The sequence below is a fragment of the Vulpes vulpes genome, chromosome 15, assembly GCF_048418805.1.
Source record: "Vulpes vulpes isolate BD-2025 chromosome 15, VulVul3, whole genome shotgun sequence".
Classification (NCBI taxonomy): Eukaryota; Metazoa; Chordata; class Mammalia; order Carnivora; family Canidae; genus Vulpes; species Vulpes vulpes.
In genome coordinates this window covers 69,488,045-69,493,774 of record NC_132794.1, presented here as the reverse complement: position 1 = coordinate 69,493,774, position 5,730 = coordinate 69,488,045, and the positions used below count along the sequence as shown (strand labels likewise).

The following is a 5,730-nucleotide window of genomic DNA, read 5'->3' as shown; positions in this document are numbered from 1 at the left end:
CAAAAATCAAACCCATACCAAGACATATTATCATTACACTGGCAAAATACAGTGATAAGGAAAAAATCCTAAAACAACAAGATAAAAGAAGACAGTTACTTAAAAGGGAAAACCCATAAGGAAAAAGGTTTTTCAGCAGAAACTCTTCAAGCCAGAAGGGACTGACATAATATATTCAAAATGCTGAGTGGGAAAAACCTGCAGCCAAGAATACAGTATCCAGCAAATTTAACATTCAAAATAGAAGGAGAAAAAAAAAAATAAAAAAAATAGAAGGAGAAATAAAGAGTTTCACAGATAAATAAAAAATTAAAGGAGTTCATGACCATGAAAACAGCCCTGCAAGAAATGCTAACAGGGACTCTGAGTGGAAAAGAAAGACCAAAAGTGACAGTATGAAGGTAGGAAACACAAAAGCAGTAAAAATGAATATTTCTATAAAAAAAAAAAAAGTCAAGGAACTCACTTTTTTTTTTTTAAGATTTTATTCATTTATTCATGAGAGAAACAGAGAGAGAGAGAGAGAGAGAGGCAGAGGGAGAAGCAGGCTCCATGCAAGGAGCCCGATGTGGGACTTGATCCTGGGACTCTGGGACCATGCTCTGGGCCAAACGCAGGCACCAAACCACTGAGCCACCCAGGGATCCCCAAGGAACTCACTTTTAAAAAGGATGTCCCTACATCCTGGGTGTCCCTACACCCATGCCTGGGAACAGGCATTCTGGAACATTCTCCAGAATAGATCACATATTAGGCCACAAGACAGGCCTCAACAAATTCAAGAAAACCTGAGTCCTACCATGCACCTTTTTTTTGACCACAATGCTATGAAACTAGGTGTCAAACACAAGAAAAATCTAGAAAGACTACAAATACATAGAGGTTAAGTAACATGCTACTAAACAATGAATGAGTCAACCAGAAAATAAAAGAAAAACAACATGAAAACAAATGAAAATGAAAACACAAATAAACCCTTGTGATGCAGCAAAAGTGGTTCTTTTCTTTTTTTGAGGGGGGGGGCATATGAGCGAGTGGGGGTGGGGGTGGAAAGAGGGGCAGAGGAAAAGGGAGGGAATCCCAAGCAAGCTCTGTGTTTAGTGAAGACTCCAACATGGGGCTCCATCTCATAAGCCCGAGATCATGGCCTGAGCCAAAATAAAGAGTTGGATGCTTAACTGACTGAGCCACCCAGGTGCCCCGCAAAAGTGGTTCTGTGAGGGAAGAGAAATCTCACATAAACAGCTTAAGCTTAGGCCTAAAGAGCTAGGAAAAGAACAATGAACAAAGCCTACAGCCAGAAGAAGGAACAAAATAATAAAGATTAGAGTAGAAATAAATGGTATAGAAACTACAAAAACATTAGAAACAGGGGAGCCTGGCTGGCTTAGTTGATAGAGCAGGCAACTCTTGATCTTGGGTCATAAGTTTGAGACCCATGTTGGGCGCAGAGATTACATACATACACAACAAGAAAAAATAGATCAATGAAACCAGGAGACTGTTCTTTGAAAAAATTAATAAAATTGATAAACATTAAGCTAGACTCATCAAAAAGAAAAGAGAAAGGACCCAAATAAGTAAAATCATAAATGGGAGAGGAGAGATAACAGCCAACACTACAGAAACACAAACAATTATAAGAGATCATGAAAAACTATATGCCAACAAATTGGACCATGTAGAAGAAATGGATGAATTCCTAAAAACATAGGAATTTACCAAGGCTAAAATAGAAAATTTGAACAGACCAAAAACCAGCAAAGAAATTGAATCAGAAATCAAAAAACTCCCAATACACAAAAGTCTGCTGGTCCCCTTCTGCCCATCCCCCAACTTGTGCATGCACTTTTCAAATAAATAAATCTTAAAAAAAACAAAAAAAGAGAACCATATGATCATTCAAAAGACCCAGAAAAAGCATTTGACAAGTAGAACAACCATTTGTGGTAAAAACCCTCAACAAAGTAGGTTTGAAGTGAACATACCTCAACATAATAAAGGCCATATATGAAAAAACCACAGCTAACATCATTCTAAATGGGGAAAAACTGAGAGCTTTTCCTCCATGGTCAGGAACAAGACAAGGATGCCCATTATCACCACTTTTACTCAACAGAGTACCAGAAGTCCTAGCCACAGCAATCAGACAACAAAAAGTAGTAATAGACATCCAAATTGGCAGGAAGAAGTAAAACTTTCACTATTTACATATGACATGATACTACATGTAGAAAACCTGAAGGACTCCACCAAAAAACCACTACAATTGATAAACAAATTCAATAAAATTGCATGGGACACCTGGGTGGCTCAGTGATTTGAGCATCTGCCTTCGGCTCAGGGTGTGATCCTGGAGACCCGGGATCGAGTCCCACATTAGGCTCCCTGCATGGAGCCTACTTCTCCCTCTGCCTGTGTTTCTCTGCCTCTCTCTCTCTGTCTCTCATGAATAAATAAATAAAATATTTAAAAATAAAATAAAATCACAGAATACAAAATCGCTATCCAGAAATCTACTGTATTTCTTTTTTATTTTATTATTTTTTTATTTTTTTATTTTTTTTTTAAGATTTTATTTATTTATTCATGAGAGACACAGAGAGAGAGGCAGAGACACAGGCAGAGGGAGAAGCAGGCTCCATGCAGGGAGCCCGACATGGGACTCGATCCCAGGACCGCGGGATCACGCCCTGGGCCGAAGGCAGACGCTCAACCACTGAGCCACCCAGGCATCCCTGTATTTCTTTTTTAAAAAATATTTATTTCAGAGAAGGAGAGCAGGCAGTGGGAGGGGCAGAGGAAGAGGGAGAGAGAAACTCAAGCAGACTCCATGCTGAGTGCAGGACCCAACATGGGACTTGATCTCATGAACCTGAGATTAGACTTGACCTGAAACCAAGAGTCAGATACCCAACTGACTGTACCACCCAGGTGCCTCTCTGTTGCATTTCTATACACTAATAATGAAGCATCAGAAAGAGAAATTAAGGAACCAATCCCATTTACAATAATAAGATAGTCCTCCTTCCCAACATGGAGCAGTCAGTTAAGATGAAGCTGAACTTGCCAAAGCTATAGATGCTCGAGAACCAGCTGAGCCAGGAAGTTTAGTTCTTGTCCGTGTCCATTGCTCAGGTCAAGGGGTACAGACCATGTGGAAGCCAGAAACTGTCCGAATGTGCTGGGGAAAGAATTACTCATCCCACTGACGAGTTCTCTGTATGTCCCTGGGAAGCTACATGATGTGGAACATGTACTCATTATTGTGGGAATAGACTACTATGTAGAAAAGATATCTGAGGATGCCAAGAACTTTTTCGAGAGGAAGAGAGATTTCCTCACCAAGCAAATGGAGAAAATCTAGCAAGCTCTGTAGGAGAAGCAAGCCATGAAACAGGCTGTCATGGAGATCATGAGCCAGAAGATTCAGCAGCTCACAGCACTGTGAGCAAATCAGGCTACTCCCAGGCCTGAGAGCCTGTTTCAGAAATAGGGCAGAGGGACTCTGCTTCAGTGCTTCAGAAACCTGGGACTTTGTGGGCGTGGCTTCCTGGGATCAGGGAAGAGAAAGGTCTAGTGTTCAATGATAATAAGTGTGCAAGCTGGGCAAAATGGCAACAACAACAACAATAATAAATGAAACTAGAAATAAACCTAACCAAAGAGGTGAAAGACCAGTACTCTGAAAACTATGAAACACTGATGAAAGAAACTTAAGACCCAAAGCTCATGGATAGGAAAAATAAATATTATTAAAATGGTTATACTGGGATCCCTGGGTGGCGCAGTGGTTTAGCACCTGCCTTTGGCCCAGAGCGCCATCCTGGAGACCCGGGATCGAGTCCCACATCGGGCTCCCTGCAGGGACCCTGCTTCTCCCTCTGCCTGAGTCTCTGCCTCTCTCTCTCTCTCTCTCTCTCTCTCTCTCTCTCTTTCTCTCTCTCTATGTCTATCATGAATAAATAAATAAAATCTTAAAAAAATAAAATGAAATAAAATGCCTATACTATCCAAAGCAGTCTATACATTTCATTCAATCCCTATCAAAACACCAACAGCATTTTCCACGAAACTAGAACAATCCTAAATTTGTATGGAACCACAAATGACCCTGAATAGCCAAAGCAATCCTGAAAAAGAAAAGCAAAGCCAGAGGCATCACAGGTTCAGACTTCAAGTTATATTACAAAGCTGTAGCGATCAAAACAGTATGGTACTGGCACAAAAATAGACACATAAATCCATAGAACAGAATAGAAAACCCAGAAATGAACCCACAATTATATGGTCAATTTAGCTTTGACAAAGTAGGAAAGAATATCCAATGGGAAAAAAACAGTCCCTTCAACAAATGGTGCTGGGAAAACTGGACAGCCACATGCAGAAGAATGAAACTATTCTCTTTCCCCATACACAAAACTAAACTCAACATGGATTAAAGACCTAAATGTGAGACTTGAAATGATAAATAAAGGTCCTTGAAGGAAGCACAGGCAGTGATTTCTCTGACATCAGCTGCACTAACTTTTTTCTAGATATGTCTCCTGAGGCCAGGGAAATGAAAGCAAAAATAATCCATCGGGAAACATAAAAATAAAAAGCTTCTGCACAGCAAAGGAAACACTCAAACAAAACTAAAGGCAATCTGCTGAATGGAAGTAGATATTTGCAAATGACATATCTGATAAAGGCTTAGTATCCAGAATATATAAAGGACTTCTAAAACTCAACACCCAGAGTACCTTGCATGCCTCAGTCGGTTAAGCAGCTGCCTTCAGCTCAGGCCATGATCCCAGGGTCCTAGGATCAAGCCCCACATGGAGCTCCCTGCTCCCTGCTCAGGGGAGAGTCGGCTTCTTCCTCTGCCCCTCCCCCTGCTCATGAGCTCTCACTCTCTGAAACAAATAAAATCTTAAAAAAATAAAAACACCCAAAAAACAAATAATCCAATTATAAAATGGGCAGAAGAAATGAACAGATATTTCCCCAAAGACATCCAGATGGTCAACAGACACATAAAAAAATGCTCAACATCAGTCATCAATAGGAAAGTGAAAATCAAAACTACAATGAGAGATCATCTCACACCTGTCAGAATGACTAAAATCAACAACGCAAAACACAACAGGTGCTGCAGAGGACGTGGAGAAAGCAGAACCCTCATGCACTATTGGTGGGTATGCAAATTGGTGCAGCCACTGTGGAAGACGGAATGGAGGTTCCTCAAAAAGTCAAAAATGGAACTACCTATGATCCAGCAATCACAATACTAGGTATATACCCAAAGAACCCAAAAATACTGATTCAAAGAGACACATGCACCCCCATGTTTACTGCAGCATTATTTGCAATAGCCAAATTATGGAAATAGCCTGTGTCCATGAACAGATGAATGGATAAAGAAGATGTGGTGTACACACATGAGTATTTTTCAATCACTAAAAAAAATAAATAAAATCTTGCCATTTGCAACAACATGGATGGAGCTAGGGTGTAATATGCTAAGTGAAATAAGTCAGAGAAAGACAAATTCCACCGTACGTGGAATTTAAGAAACAAAACAAATGAGCAAAGGGGAAAAAAAAAGAGGGCAAGTGAGAGAAAGGCAAACCAAGAGCAGACTCTTAACTATAGAGTACTGATGATTACCAGGGGAGGGGAGGGGAGGAGGGCTGGAAAGATGGGTTAAGTAGGTAATGGGGAGGGATTAAGGGGTACACTTCTGAT

At 40.4% G+C, this 5,730-nt stretch overlaps 1 pseudogene; it reads left to right on the top strand.

Annotated features, from left to right (window-relative positions):
- Positions 1–3,036: 3,036 nt before the first annotated feature.
- Positions 3,037–3,496, top strand: LOC112917258 (prefoldin subunit 5-like; annotated as a pseudogene).
- The last annotated feature ends 2,234 nt before the right edge of the window (positions 3,497–5,730 follow it).